Source organism: Platalea leucorodia, assembly GCF_965183815.1.
Source record: "Platalea leucorodia genome assembly, chromosome: 7".
Taxonomy (NCBI): domain Eukaryota; kingdom Metazoa; phylum Chordata; class Aves; order Pelecaniformes; family Threskiornithidae; genus Platalea; species Platalea leucorodia.
The window spans coordinates 45,786,639-45,802,060 of record NC_138829.1 but is presented as its reverse complement, the minus strand read 5'-3'; the positions used below and the strand labels follow the sequence as shown (position 1 = coordinate 45,802,060).

Below are 15,422 nucleotides of genomic sequence, written 5' to 3'. Positions count from 1 at the left end.
GATTTAAAACTGATTTAATGGCTTGGCTTGCAGTGGTCAAGTTCCAGGTAGACTAAGATTATACAAACTGTGCTTAAAATCATATCGCTCTGGGATTTTCACATTGAACGTGGAATAACTGGCTAAGATATTGCTGAAATTCATGCAAGTGAGCAGGCACTTTGGGTTCTTTGTCCTTTTCAGCAGCACACCTCAGGAAGATCTTGAATGAGCACGTGGATAAGAGGATGAGTGTTTGTTGAATATCCAGTGTCATACTGATATGATATCTGGTGGGTTTTCCTTTGCAGACAATTTTTTGGATTTTTTATGGTTGCATATTTGTGTTCTCTCAGAACTGAATTCTCTCCCAGTTCTGATAAGAACTCAGGTGAAGTTCTGTGATGTCTTACATTGTTTTTACTTGAAATTAGAGTTTTTCAGGTCCTTGGCTTTTTTTTCACCTCCATCAAAATTGTTCTTTCTGGTAGCTTTCACTTCTGTCTGCAGACTGTTTCATACTGCACCTTTCACAAAAATAACGTAGTTCTTATCCACTAGATTTCAGTTTTTTACACATCAAAGTAAAATTATTGTTCTTCAGACATCTTATCATTTAAAATTCAGGTTTTCACTGAATCCATGAATATTCTGTGCTATTTTTGCCTCAAACCGTGCAGTTCAAAAGATATTCCAACATATGCATCCTATCCACAAATACTTCAGAATCTGTTGGAAAGGGAACATTCATGTCTGTTTTTTTTCAAAGCAGAGGAGGTGGTTATTTATGAAGTCTGTAACTCAAAGGAAGTATTTAGCAGACAATGTCCAAGTCCACATACAAAAATGATACCATTTTCTTTAATTTGCTCTGTGTGGAGATATGCAAGATGGACACCAGGCATCTTAATATCTCTGCAAAATTTTACAAAATAGAGCTTTGATAAATGATTCTTCAGAAGGCAGTGAAATATTGGTCTTCCAGGAAGAGAGAATATATTTTGAATGTCATGTCTCACTATTGCATTTCCTGTAGGCATAACACAGTGTAAAAGTAATTCTTCTCTCATTTATAGTCTTACATTCCTAAGCAGAGCACCATCTCAAAATCTTTTTGCCAACTCACCTGTGCCTCCTTGTTATTTCACTTCCAAAAATTCCTGTTTTCCATTTAAACTTCTAAATTAAAAACCATACATCTTGATGACAGGTCAACTTAGCAAAGAATTGTATTTCTTCTGGGTTTTTTGTCTTGCCTGTCATTGTGTTATGAATGTACAGTGTCTAGCAGAATTTATGAGCGAAACAGTAAAGATTCCTTGCACAGTTGTAAGTGATATTAGAATTTACTGTTGAAAATTATCAATATGCAAAATCTTTGGGGGGGGGAAGGGTTATATATTTACTTCTCTAAAGCACAGTTTTGACTGCTAAGAAATCTGTGGTCATATGCTTGGTGACTTAGGCAAAGATAAGTGAGAATATTCTGATATTTATGGAGTAAAGCCACCCATATTACATTTTGGATTGTACATTCAGTGCCAGAATTTGATCACTATCAAGGACTGGCTGTAGGTGGTACTGTCTATATTTCACAGTGTGGAAGCTGCTATGACACTGATTCTCTGCTGCAGAATTTGCTTTAGAATTTCTTTGGGTTTTAAACTTAGTCTTGAATTAAGTGAGAAATACTTTAAGAGGCATTTCATGACTGCTTTCAGGGGAGCAGGACTAGGACACACATTCTTGATCCTTTTTGTGAAGAAGATAATTCAGGGTATGCTTAGGCATACAGCTAATTTCTGAGTAAGCCAGTGTCTTCCTGAATTTGCAGGAGCCTAAACCATTATCTCAGTCATGAGAAATTTGAAAACTATTGAGAACGTTGGTTTAAATAGTAGCACTTTTATATCTACTTGCAAGTCACATTAACAGAACCACCTGACTAGTGTACTTCTAGTTCTGAATTGGTTACTACATTCCTGGTACAGCTGAAAGTTGCAACTTGCACTTACTTGTGTGAGAGAACTTTTCTGGTAACTTCTGTAAGGTAGTTAACGTATCGCCACATAAATGTGGGATATACTAAGTATAAGAAACAGGCAGCAGCGTAGGATAATAAATCTATCTTATGAAAAATTATGCTTTTGTGTATAAAAGAAACTGGTTTCGAGTTTGCAGACTGTCATACATGTGTACTAAAAAATTCGGGGACTATGCCACTTTTTTCTTCTAATACCTAGGGATTTGGGTTTTCAGTTACACTAATTTTACTCTCTTTCTGTTAAAGAACATGAAAAGGGGGGGCGAGGGGGAGGAGGGGATGCTGCGTAGGGGTGAATTTCTTCTGTGTTTAAGAAGAATGCATAGAAAAAAGTTCAGTTTGTGTTTAAACGCTGGCATTAAAGGACTGCTGGGAAAGCAGATGTGATATGGCAGGTCACCATAGTAGTTTGTGTCAACCAATGGGAAAGGTCATGCTTACTGGTTTAGGGAAATACTTAAAAAGGGAGAAGGGTTTAAACAGATTGCTATAATTAAATTTGGGGAGAGGGGAAGGTCAAACCAAGAGCTTAGTGTGTGGATGTGTGCATCCAAAAGCAACAAGGAAGACCTGGCCAGTTCAGTAGTTCTTGAAATGCTGGTGGATGTGGGGATTCCCTGGAAGGGAGATTCTCATGTCTGAGTTGCTGCCCAGATTCTGTTGGATGAAGAGTGCTGGACATTTCTGCATTATTAAGGTGGGCTCAAGTAAAATGGACTTGGAACTCATTTCAAAACAGTAACTCCTCCTTTAAGTCTGTACACTTCAATTTTTTTTCTTCCCCTGCCTAGTGTGACGGTGAATGGGGGGGGGTGCGTGTGTGTAAAGGAACTTGTCTTAGCAATGGTCTCTTTCAGAGACCATGTATGGGTAAAGCAGTTCGGCTGGTTCAGCTCCCTGCTCCTCCCTCTCGGAGAGCTGAGCAGAACCTCTTCTGCTGAAACGGTTGTTCCACTTTCTGCTTGCTATATTTGTACAGCAGCAGCACGCTAGCTAACTAGGCGGTGTGGCCGGCCTTGTGTGCATTCGGCATTTGCTGAACAGAATTGAGAGCCAGGGCTTACAGTCTCTGTCGTTACGTCCGTCTGTCTGTCTGTCTCTGGGGAGGACTGACGTTCCAAGTGAAAGGTGATCTGTTTGTGGATGTTTTCTTTTTTTGTAAAATGCAGTTCATCCAAGTTGGGAGTGTAGGGACTGGGAGTGGAGGAGGGAAGACAGTTGTCTCGCAGGGAGAGTATGCAGTGGGTGGCAGTGGCATCAGAAAAATACAGCTTTAACCTCCAAAAAGCTGCTGTCTTCTGGGATGAGGGTTTTAATGTCCCTGCCTGCTTTGGGGAGTGATTAGCCAGCCTTTATCTTGCTATAAAAGGTCTGTTGTCACTGTCTGCCACGAAGGTTAATGAAAACTAGATCCTGTCCTGGAAGAACCTAGTGCTGTCTTTGCTTGTTATGGGCAAGGGGGATTAATGAGGAGCTAGACCCTGGGCCAGCCTAGTTGGGAATAAGGAGTTGGTGCTGAGGGATGGGGCTGTAGGAAATACCTTGTTAGGAAGAGCTGGAAACTTGTAACTAGGATTTCCCTGGCTCTGCATTTGCATAAGGCTGTGCATTTGTGTAAACTTTGTATTAAAGCCCTGCACACGCTGTGATGACTATTCACAGTTGCTTAGGTAGTATGTCAGGTGAACAAATAGCGCAGGAAGTCTCTTAGCTGCTGACGCCATAGTAAACTGTTGATACTTTGAGTAGCAGAAAGGTGCTCAAAGTAGTGGCAGCAACTGGATCCACCTTTAACATTTGCAGTAAATTTTTTGAGAGGGAGAAAGAGGGAAATAGGTTATAGGGTACTTTTTCTGTCTTCTAGGGGATGCTGTCCACTTAGAAATTCTGCTGCCTTTTGAGTATCTATGCAAATAGGCATCAGGCCTTTTGTTTCTGGAATTTGAGCGAGGAAAACATTGTTTCACTTGTGAAGCAGAAGGCAGTATCTTGCTAAAATAAGTCTTGAGGATCATGTTCCATAAACTCAGTCTGAATTATTTTTCTTTCCTACCACTGCAGTGTCTTCAGTGTATTTCCTCTTGAGAAAGGTATGTGTATCTCGCATTTGGAAGAAGCAAATTTTGGAGGCAAACTGGGGGATCTCAGCTGCCCAGCAATGTCTGAAGCGCACTGTGTCTGCAGGCAGGGAACTGTGATTGATGTGTGACAGAGGGTCATCTCATTCTTGAACTGTTTGAACTCAAGCAACTTTGTTGTGTGGCTGTTTTCTGATCATTCTTTGTGTAACGGGGCCACGCTGTGGTAGTTGTTCCATCTTCATCTGGAAAACCTGTGGAATTCATTGTGACTATGCAGCTTCTGGGACGTTAAGCTTGTTGTCTCAAGTGCTCTGATGTTTCCCAATTCTCACATCCTCCTAAAGCCCTCTGCCTTTCTTTCTTCCCGCTTTTCCACTTCCTGACTCCTCAGTTGACATCCTTTTATTTCATTGCTAGAGCAAAGTGGCAAAAACATAATCTGAACTGTTTCTGAGTTTACAATACCAATTAAAAGCAAATCTTGGTACTGTTTGATGCCAGTGATTGGGGTTGTACAATTCCTCTACTTTAAAGTGTTTTCTGGTAGCATACTTAATTTTTACTTGTAGTCTTGTAGCAGGAATGTGATTAGCAGTTTCAAAGGCCTCTTGGAAGTACGCTGTTGCATATTTAAAAAATATTGCTTGTCCGTTCTGTGAAAGATGTCATGATAAATGAGTAGAGCACTGAAGAAATGTATGTTCACCAAGTGCATCGAGTAGATGAAAGATAAAGCCAGGCTGTAGAATGTCATTAGGGGATTTAAATCTTCCATTTTTTAAGAAACTTCTTAAAGGAAATGTGTAAGAAAGTGGCTTTGTTCAGAGCTAAGCTAAGCTGTCGGTTGTGTTTTTTGGAAGGCAGATGCTTTGAGCTACATATGCAGTAAATTTGTCTTGCACCTATTTCCCCGCTAGTGCAAAAAGGGTGACTTAGTGCTCTGCCTATTTCCAGGAGTTCAAGTGATTCATGTAGCAACATATAATGCTTTAGATGTATAAGGTCAGGAAATCATGTTTGCCATATATACTTTGAGTTTAAGGGAGAATACCCAGCAATCCATTCTGGATTGACTGCATTATTATCCTGTTTGCAGAAAAGGTTTCGTCAAGGTTGGAGACAAGTCAGAAATTAACTTCTGTCTGACATCCTTTGAAGGTCCTGAAATTCCACAGGAAGGGGTAATTTTTAATTTTCTTCTTATCTTATTGCTTCTATTCTTTACGAAAAGAATTTTTTTTTTAATGTCATAATTGTGCACTTGAATAATAAAGTTACGTTAAGGGTGGACATGTGGGAAGATTATGGAAATTTGGAATCAAATCCAGTGTTCACTTGAAGTTAGTTGAATTTATAACTGGTGTTGAAAAGCAATTACAGGTATTAAACTCCAGGAAGAATAAGTGAAAAGTGAAAGTTGAAAAGGATTTACTTGTGATTTTAAAAAGCTGAATCATATAGTTTAATCAAGGATAGGGAGTGACATGTCTTTAAATGTTGGAGGCAGTCCACTGACAAAGAATTGGGACATAAAGGTGATTATATGGAAGAACATGCACACGCTGCTTACAAGTATAATGTTTTCTTAACAGAAGTAGTGGAAGCCTTATTTATCACTTGGGGCCTTTAAAAAGGATTAATCAGTAGAGAATTAATTATGTGAAATTCGGCTCCTAAATCTGATGATGTGGTTCCATGAGTAATTGGAATGAGCATATGCCAGTATTTCTCTGAAAGAGGCTTTTTCAATTTTTCACGCGTTTCCCTTTTCCTTTGTGCTGCCAAGAGCATTTGTGTGGTTGTGTAGTGAATTGAATCAGGGGACACGTCTGGGTTAAAACTATTATTTTCCTGTTGTTGTTGTTAGGCTAGATCACACCTGGATCATTTCCTTTCTCAAGCTTGTTATACAGAGGTGGGGGTGGATAGCTAGTGAGGAGAGAGTTGTGCTCTATTCTTTTGGCAAGACCATTGGCTTGAACTGGATCTACAGCAGGAATATCTTGATCTATTCCTTTGTATTTTTGCCCCATTTCTATCTAATCCTTATGGAGAGCTTGTATCCGATCTTACCTGGTAATATAACCCCCAAAAAATGAAGTAAGAATTGTTTGCATATGTTACCTGCTGTGGCACATTTCATTTGGTTCTAGACAGGGAGGTACTAAATGTTGTCATAACGTATTTCTTTATGAATGCAGTATGTGATACTTGCTGTGTTTGATGCTGCTGTACAGAGAAGTCTGCTGTTCGTTTGGGAAGAAATTGATGAACTTTCCTGATGTGAGGACACAGAGAAGATAATGTGCCACGTAGACTGTTACATGTGAGGTTTTGATTCAAGAAGTATAAGGTACCTCCAGAATCTAGGTAGGAGGTATAGAAACCCTGAGAATCCAGCAAGATATGTAAGAGGGTTTTATGTCTATTTTGAGTCCTCATGCAGCCAAAACTGTATTTATAGCACTTGTTTTTGTCATAAAGTTTCTGGAGTCTCCTCCTGCTAGCAGTGGAAACCAGCTGATGTCATACTGTGCCTTCCAGGAAAAGTGAATGGAAAGAATTGATGGAAAAGTGTGTAAGTGAAGAATGTCTGAAAATACCTGCATAAAACTACAAGCAAGTGCTGTGTCTCTCTAGTTCTTGGCAAAGTGCGTTGACACTCTTGATCCTTCCCACGCCTTCCTCCCCCCACTCAGCTAAAGTCTAAGATCGGGTGACGGATCCAGCCTTGTACAGCAGGGAGGGTTTCTGGGGCCTTGGGAAGAGAGAGGAGCAAACGAAGCTGCCCTGGCACATGAGTCAGCGAGCATTAATCACCACAGGCGAGCAGCCCGGAGGGGGTGTTTCAGGGTCACAAAATGGGCCACGAGGGTAGTTTGTGGAGTAAAAGGCTGCTGATATCAGTAGGAAAGACATTCTATTAGTCGTCTTTAGATGTTTGTAACTAAGAATGAAAGTTAGGCTTCTTCAGACAGAGAAAAGTTGATCTTCAGTGTGACATTTCATTTGTGAATGGTAGTCAGACAAAAATAATGCTTCAGGGTGCTGCATGTGTTTATGCATTGATGTGTTTTCAGTAGGTATTAGGTTGTAAGTTAATGCAGAAATTTTTTCTGTATTATTTACAGTGGTTTGTATGCTTCAGATACTATATAAAGATATTGAAGAGGGGGTAAATATTGCAAAAAAGAGACCAAACTATGTATAATGATGCTGCAAATTGTGACAAATGAGAAACCTTCGGAGAGCTTGAGTAGAAGCTTAGGAAGAACTGCTTTGCAGTGAAATGGTTAGATTTTATTTCATTTGGGTTTTTGAACAAAAGTCAGGACATTCCTAAGTTAATGTTCCCACAGCAACACCAGTGTTTGCCTCTGATGAAGAAAAAGAAATAGTACGAAATATTTTTTAAAGCTTCAGCTCTGCACACCCAGTATTAAATCCAGTGAAGTGTTAATGAAAATTATTTGCAGTTGAAAGTGATTGGAATCAATATTCTTTCCTGAAAATAGAGCATTGACTCCAGTTCTTTGCAGATGTAAATGAGTGTAATTTGAGACTTGTATGCATTTACTTCTGCAAAGGATTCGACCGTGTGCCTATTACAAAAAAAATAAAGTGACACATATTTTTACTCTTTGGTTTGTAGGCGTGGCAATGGCAGATTCTGCATGGTAGAGTTCATGGCAAGTATTTGTCTAATATAGGCCAAGCAGGAGACACATACAAGCTTAAGGTAAATCAGTCTTTCTTGGTTGTGCTTCTTTGAAATAAAATATAAATGTTTATACTTAAACATTTTGCAAATGCAGAATTTCAGGTCTACTCAGAATTTTGTATCCAGTTTGATTCTGATCTTTCAAACTTGGGACGCCTCAAAATTATTTTCCCTCTGAAGCTGGCAGTAGATGCTGAAAATGGTCGTAGGTAGTGTCCTCTTTTAGTATTTTAGGTGTAATAGTACAGAATAGCAATTGCATTTGAGGATCTATGTGGGGACACCTGCAATACATCTTCTCTGTTTGGGTTTGAATCTGTTCTCTTTTGTGCAATCAAAAGAAAGAAGTGTGTAAGTACCTTGGTACCATTATAAAAGACTTATTTTAACACAGAGCTATGCAAACTGTGTCTGTCTAAACACTGCCAGGGATGATTTTCCCATTGAGATTTTTTTTAATCTTGCCTTTAGTGGTAGGTAAGTGAAAGTGTTAGTATTTGAATCCTGTGGCTGAGACAGATGAGGTTGTTAAAGTTCAGCTGGTGTTGCTTCTGGAAGTAGGCTTAGTGGTTAAACTGACAATACTGTTTTTGTTCGCTACACCTCAATCTTTTACCCAAAAGAAGACATAAAACTCTGGTTACAATTGATAGGTCTTCCTGTGGCGTGTACAGTATCTGTAAAGCAAAACATGAATGTGTGTTTTCTGAATATTTTGGATCCTCATTCAAAAAGTAAATAAAATGTGTTGGTGTGTACCTTTTGGTATCTGCAACTCTTGAGACATTTTGAGAGTCCCTTAATGCCATAATCTGGAAGGATATAGCAAGCTTAAATCTTTTGTTGGTAAGATTCTTGGGTTTTATTAAGACAAATGTTTTGTGGAAACTTTTTTTTTATTAAGTTGTTCCCTAGGTTTTCAGCTGAGATGCAGCTGTAACAATGTCATGATACTCTCTGACTCCTATTGAATACATTGTCATTAGTTCTCAAAATACCTTTTCACAAAGTAGACAAATAAGATGATAATACTGTACAAATGGAAACTCTTAGGACCATAAAGTGACTTGTGCAATGCTATTCAGTCTCATAGCAATAGAACTCATGGCTTCTAAGCCCCAGTCTCATGTTTTCAACAGCAGACCACAGGATTGTTTTGCATTCTCAAAGCGTGTCTCTTGATGCTTTCATTATGGGTTGTAGGACTAGTGATCAATCTTGGGAATGTTTAAGCTGTAATTGCTGACTGGGCATGGAATAGATATTGCAGATATGGTCTGCATCCCAAATCTTAAGTATCTGATGATGTTCTGGTTACAGTAACTTGAAGCGTGGCATTTAAAATGTTTTCCTCTCTTTTTTTGTCTTAATCTGCCGTGGTCCCAAAATGTGCACCTCTTCTATTCTTCATTCTGTTCTTCCTATTCTATCTTAAGTTGAACAAACTTACATTCTCATAGTTGAACGTACTGTCATGAGTAATTCAACTGGTCTGCTTACTAACTGTACAGATTGTCTGCTAACCTGTGTGCACATTAGTACTTGGGCTGGCAACACTGAGGAGAACAGTATTTGACAGCTCTGTCTGGAAAAGTAAATGAGCAGGCGCAGTGACTAGGAGCTGTTGCTTTGCATTGAGCAAGTAGCTTCTGGTGCTGAGGCGTTTGGGTGGTGTAAAGATTGCAGTAGAAGATGGGCATTTCTCACATAAGAAAGTATGTCTGCTTCCTTGGTAAGGCTTTGGCACTAAGGAGTTTCTTGTCGCTACCTCTGTTGTCTTGCTGTCTCATAAGTAATGTTTACTAGAAAGTTACATGCTTTCTGTGGGTTGTGGCCTAAGCTGTACAGTAATTGAAACTTCATCTGATTTGTATAGGCCTCTCTATGTGTAATCTGACTTATCTAGTGCACTTGCTCTTTCAGTCTGTGATGCATCATCATCTCCCTCCTGCACTTCCTCCAGAGAAATAGTTATTTTTATATTGCCAAGTTTTTATATTGACCATACTTAAAAGTATGTAAATCTTCAGTGAGTCCAAACTGAATGTTGATTTATGTGAGAGACTGTTGACACCAGAATATATCTGAGGTTGAGCTATTTGGTCTGTTTTATCTGTTAGCCTCTCTAATTGTCAATGGTAATCCTGACATCCCACAAACGTTAATTCCTGGAAAGTGTAATGAGAAATCAGAACTAACTGGTCTAGATAAGTGCTGACTGTGACAGTAATTTCATTGATCAGAATCCATTAAACGATCTGGTATTCTTTTGCGGATGGTCCTGGGTGCTGGTGAGACTGAAATTTTGCCACTAAGTATCAAAGCAGTATCACTAGATTTATTGGGCTCGTATCCATTGTCTAGTACTTAGTGGCTAGAGCCGCTTGTTTTCATTACCAGCTGCAGTTCTATTTATATTACATTGCATGCCAGAAGTTACAACTGTTTGCTCATCAGCAAGGGTGTATTTTGTCACTCTTGGATCTGGTAGGGCTAAGTGTTAAATCTAAGTGTTAAACCTTCAGTTTTTTACATGGAATTGTCAGGTGGTGTCGTAGTTCCTCCCAGCTTTGTACAGAAGAAGGTGGAAGTGACATCTATACTTGTATGCAGCACTTCAGTCGGGGGGGGGCAACTTCAGCAAAAATGTTCCTTGCAAAAGCTGTGATGAGATGTGCCAATTTACACCTGTTAATTGTTTTGCTGTCCCCACTAAGAACCTCCACTCATGCAACTATGAAAACAGTTCACTGTCAGCGTCTAACGCTGGGCTGGGGTGAATCTGCAGTTTGCACAAGAGCTTACTGCCATGTCAGTTAAGTACAGAAATTGCTATGCTACACACATTGCTAGCAGCATGCCAGCGGTATATACCTTGGTCTGAGGTATCCAAGTCCTGATTTCTTCAAAGAAGAAATAGAGTTGTCAGATTCTTTGGCCTTTGGGCTAAGTCTGTCTGATGTATAAACTTGGATAATGTATTCAGTGTATTTATGTTCTGCACACATTTAAATGAACCATACTAAAACAATTTTGTTTTAAAGAACGTTTATGATTTAAGAGCATTCTCCCAGGCTTTCTACAGGTGGTTGTCAGATTAACTGCTTGCTTTTTAAAGTTTTTATTGTCTTGGATTTTGCCTTTGATTCAGTGAGGTGTATATTTTTTCCTAAAGGTATCCAAGAGTTATGGGTTCCTCTGGCTATCTTAGCTGTACTTTTGATTCCTTTGAAGTTTTTAAATTAATTCTCTAGTGTGTTACATGTGCGAAGGGAAGATTTTCTTTTTAACATTAAAAAGTTGTTTACCAGCGTATTCTTAAGCATGTACAAGATCAATGAGCTGTGTATTTCAGGTTTTTTTCTGAAAGCTGATTATCACAGAAATATAACAGCATTTATGACAACTTCCATAGGGCTTAAGTATCTGGCAAAGATTGGGTTTAAGATGAAGAAAACAAAAATTCTGTGTTACATGATGTTTTGAAGCCAGGTCTGTTAGCAGGAATCTGAGACCATTTTTTGGCCATAAGCAAATATTCTTTAATTAAATGTCAAAAAAAGCAAAGGAATGTGGGTGAGGTGGAAGGAGGTGCCCTCAGGTAATATATTTGCCTGAATCTCTAGTAGGAGCTTCATAATCCGGAATGTTATTGTGAAACAGAACAAAAAGCAGTATGTAAAGTGTTCCCTGACCAATAGTCAGTTTTCAGTAATATTCTAAAAAAGATAAATTCATAATTTTGAAAATATACATTTCAGATAACTGAGCTATGTTTCTCAGGATTCATGGATTGATTTTTACTGTTCTTAACTAGTATTGTAAGAAAATTATTTTTGTTGTTGTGTTTGGGATTCTGTATTCCTTTAGAGGGTCGGTCTCTTCTCCCTAGTAACAAGCAATAGGACGAGAGGAAACGGCCTCAGGCTGCGCCAGGGGAAGTTTAGGTTGGATATTAGAAAAAACTTCTTCACCGAGAGGGTGGTCAAGCATTGGAACAGGCTGCCCAGGGAAGTGGTTGAGTGCCCATCCCTGGAGGTATTTAAAAGACGGGTAGACGTGGTGCTCAAGGACATGGTTTAGTGGTGGACTTGGCAGTGCTAGGTTAACAGTTGGACTCGATGATCTTAAGGGTCTTTTCCAACCTTAACGATCCTATGATTCTATGATTCTAGGGTATAATACTTTATTAAATCAATTGAACAAATTAGGAAGAAATTAGAACAATTGAAAATTACAATAAAATAAGGATAAAAAATTCTCAAGAGATCTCCCTCTGGAAAAGAGGGCATGAGTACATGTGATAAATACGCAAGTATATTACAAGACAAGTTAGAAGAGGATATGGATCGCTTATCCACACTTCTCAAAGAATATAGAACAAAGGTCATGAAGAGGCCTGCAAAGCAGTGAAAATGTGGGAACTCAAATAGCCTTGTATCACTCTTCTCCTTGCAGATGGATGCAGGTTTTGGTTTGGTACCTATAGATAAATAAATGGATTTGGATTTTCTGTAGAATACTGCTAGGCAACCATGAGTGTCGCACTGCAAAATAACATTTAAAATAACTTCCTAGGAGGAAGTAGAGAAGAAATTCTTTTAAAAAACCCCCACACCCACCCACCCACCCCACCCCCCCCCCCCCCAAAAAAAAAAATATCCAAAGTTTGTATTTAAATATATGCTAGCATGTGTTGTGGGTCAATTACTGAAGCTGCAAAAGGAGAGTCCTAAATCAGAGAGTAGCGTCCCCTACTTATGAGGTGCTAGTACAGAAAGTCTGCATGGTTCCTGGTTGATGATTTGCTTAATATGTAGAAATAACATTTTTTCCTTGTGTTGTTAGTTCTGTGTGTTCCCTAATTCAGGGCTTTTTCATACATTTCCATCTATGCTATCTTATATTAGAGTTCCCGTCTGCAGGATCATTGTCATCTGTTAGTGCTGCTGCTGTCAAAATAATGTAATATAGGAGTTTGGGATTGTGGGTACTACTGTTGGTAACTCTGCTTCTGTCACGAGAGCTGAAAAGCCAAACAGGTAGGATAAGTCCACTGGAGGTTATTAGGAAGTTACAAGACTTCTGTTTTCAGCCATGTTGTGTTTGCAGTTCTTTCTTTTGCACCCTTTCATTTATTCTCTGTATTTTTGAAATGTGCAACTTCGAGTCTAATGAGGGTTGTTACCACCTCGTGATGACTTCCATTATTAGAAATATGCTTTACTTTCACAGTCCTCAGTGTTTTACAGGATGGAGTTCATGTAACGATTGTTATTATCTGATTTTAACTCTGGAGTACTCAATGTCTGTTTTTTCCATATCTTTTAGAGTGAAGACTGGAACGGCTAGAAGGAGGTGCGTAGCTGCAGGTATGAACAAACTACAGTTTGTATTCCCTCAGTTGCATATTGGAGCTTCCTTTCAATGGTTTAGAGAGAAGTTGTTTTTATTTTCAATTATGAAGGTGGTCATTTTCCACTGCAGTGAGCAGTGTTCCCTGAACCTCTCTGCAGTTTCCTGCCTTTGTACTGCTAAAGGGGGTTGGGAGTGTTAGCAACTTAGGACTGCAAGTACCAAGTCAATAGGCTTCTTTAGCTCCATCTGTAATTTAGTAATTTTAGAAACAGAACTAACTACAAAGTAGAAATGCATATCTTCATAGTAATTTCTTGACCAGAACAAATCTCAAGTATTCTCTGTAGTACATGAAACCCTAAAGGTGAGTATTAGTGGAACAACTCCCTATGGGCTGAGACAAATTTGATTATGTGCAGCAGAATGGGAATACAGTCTAGCGTGAAAACGCTTGGAGCCAAATGCAATCTTCTGGTGCAATTTTCTTAATGCCTGAAGTCCAGTAAGGGTGTAGTTTCATAAGACAGCTGAGACAATTCCCCCTTCCTCTCCTATTCAGTTTCCTACTGAGTAGTCGTGTGTCCTTTGGTTATGCTTGTTTCTTGTGATAGTTTGACTCCATGGTAGACAAAGTCAGCTTGACAACCCAAAAAAAAGCTCTTTTGTGATCAAGTTGTTATTTCTCTGGTTTAGCAAGTTGGCATAATTTACTGTGTGGTCAGAGGAGTACCAAAAGAATAGATCAGACTGTAACTGTGCACCTTAAGAGTTTCAGTTGACTTCTGAGGACAGATGACCTGTAACTGTTGTGTTAAGTAACACTATCACGCTCAAAGCCTGGTGATTGTTGCTCTTCTGATGAATCACCTCTGCTATGGCAGAAATATTTAAGGTGTGCTTTAGTTTGTAGACAACCAGGGAGAATTGAGTTTAGATATTGTCTTGAGGAAACACTTGTTTTTTACTATGGTCAGACATTTGCTACAGTTTTCATAAATACATTGGAAAGGATTTAGTCATGTCTATATCAGAAAGAAAATCAAATTTGTTTTTAAAGTTCAGGATATCCTGTCTCTCCATATGTTACTCATCAGGGTAGAAAGAGCTAAAGTTGGATTAAGAACCACCTTCATTTTCAAGTGATTTTTTAGAGAATTGGTGGTTGACCTCTGTGTTTGGAAGTACCAGTTTGAGGGCATTGGTCTCCAGGCACTGTGGGTGTTGCAAAACACTCAAACTTTCCTAAACGAGTGGTTCTCTGTACTTTGCCCTTCCTGCTTCTTTGCTGCTCCCTTAGGACCATACAGAAGAGAGGAAAGAGAGAATACTGGTCATTATATTTGTGTTTTTGTCTGAAGAGTGTGTATCTTTTGAGACAGACTAATCTGTGATTGGACCTAGTTTTTCAAACTCAAGGGATTCTGCCAATTACAGAACGCAGGTCCAGAATCAATAGATTTCGATTACTTAAATAACAAAATAATCAGATTATTTAAATAGTGAAATTATCACCAACTTTATGGTTGCTGAAAATGAGTCACAAAATGGAACACTTCCCTTTAGTGGAAGAGCTTCTCATCTTAAGAACATAAAGTTGAATTCATCTGCCTTAATGTGAATGTAGAAAAGTATCCAAATGAAAGAGAATTGAGACTTTTCTTGAACATCTGACAATGGTATATGAAATTGCTTGTATGCATCCCAGTATGAAATGCCTCTTACGATGATTAACTCCATAAATTAACTCCATAGAGATGTATCAAAATAAAACTGATGGTATTCCGCTTCTGGTCTGGTACAGAGAATAAAACTGAGGAGGAGTCAGCTTTGCTTCGAGATAAGGAATCAATCGGCCTTTGAAAGAGCACTTGGTTTTGTTCCCCACTTTTCTAGTAGCTGCTCTCTTTAACCAGACAAGTTTTTGAATAGAGAGTTTACTCTGACACTCAAGATTGCTTCTTGTATTCGGAAATTTATATGCCACATTCTGCCAAACGGGATTAAATAGTTATTCTTCTGTCAAATCATATTGTCATAAAAGTGAGCATTGGCAGTTTCAAGACCGAGGAACTCCTATCTCTGTATTGACTCTTGTCATATCCACGTTCACCACGCTGATATTCCACTGGAGGACAAAAATGCCTTTATACTGTTTAAATGCCCTGTGGTTAGAGACCACTGTAGTGTTCATATTGTTCTTCCTGCCCTGCCCCTCGCTTAGGGTGATCCTGTTGTTTTC

The 15,422-nt window shown here is 38.9% G+C and overlaps 1 protein-coding gene across 20 annotated transcripts in view; it reads left to right on the top strand.

Moving 5' to 3' along the window:
• Positions 1-15,422, top strand: part of CELF1 (CUGBP Elav-like family member 1) — a gene marked incomplete at its 5' end in the record, with an annotated part of 71,693 nt that overhangs the window by 5,981 nt on the left and 50,290 nt on the right. For 9 of the 20 annotated variants that reach the window (XR_014228923.1, XR_014228924.1, XR_014228925.1 and 6 more), the window contains one exon: positions 13,165-13,183. The exons of 2 other annotated variants lie outside the window; for them this stretch is intronic. Of the gene's footprint in view, positions 1-5,266; positions 5,286-7,806; positions 7,844-13,156; positions 13,198-15,422 lie in introns of those variants that run through there. 9 more of the 20 variants (XM_082318693.1, XM_082318691.1, XM_082318690.1 and 6 more) reach the window with 5 other exon arrangements.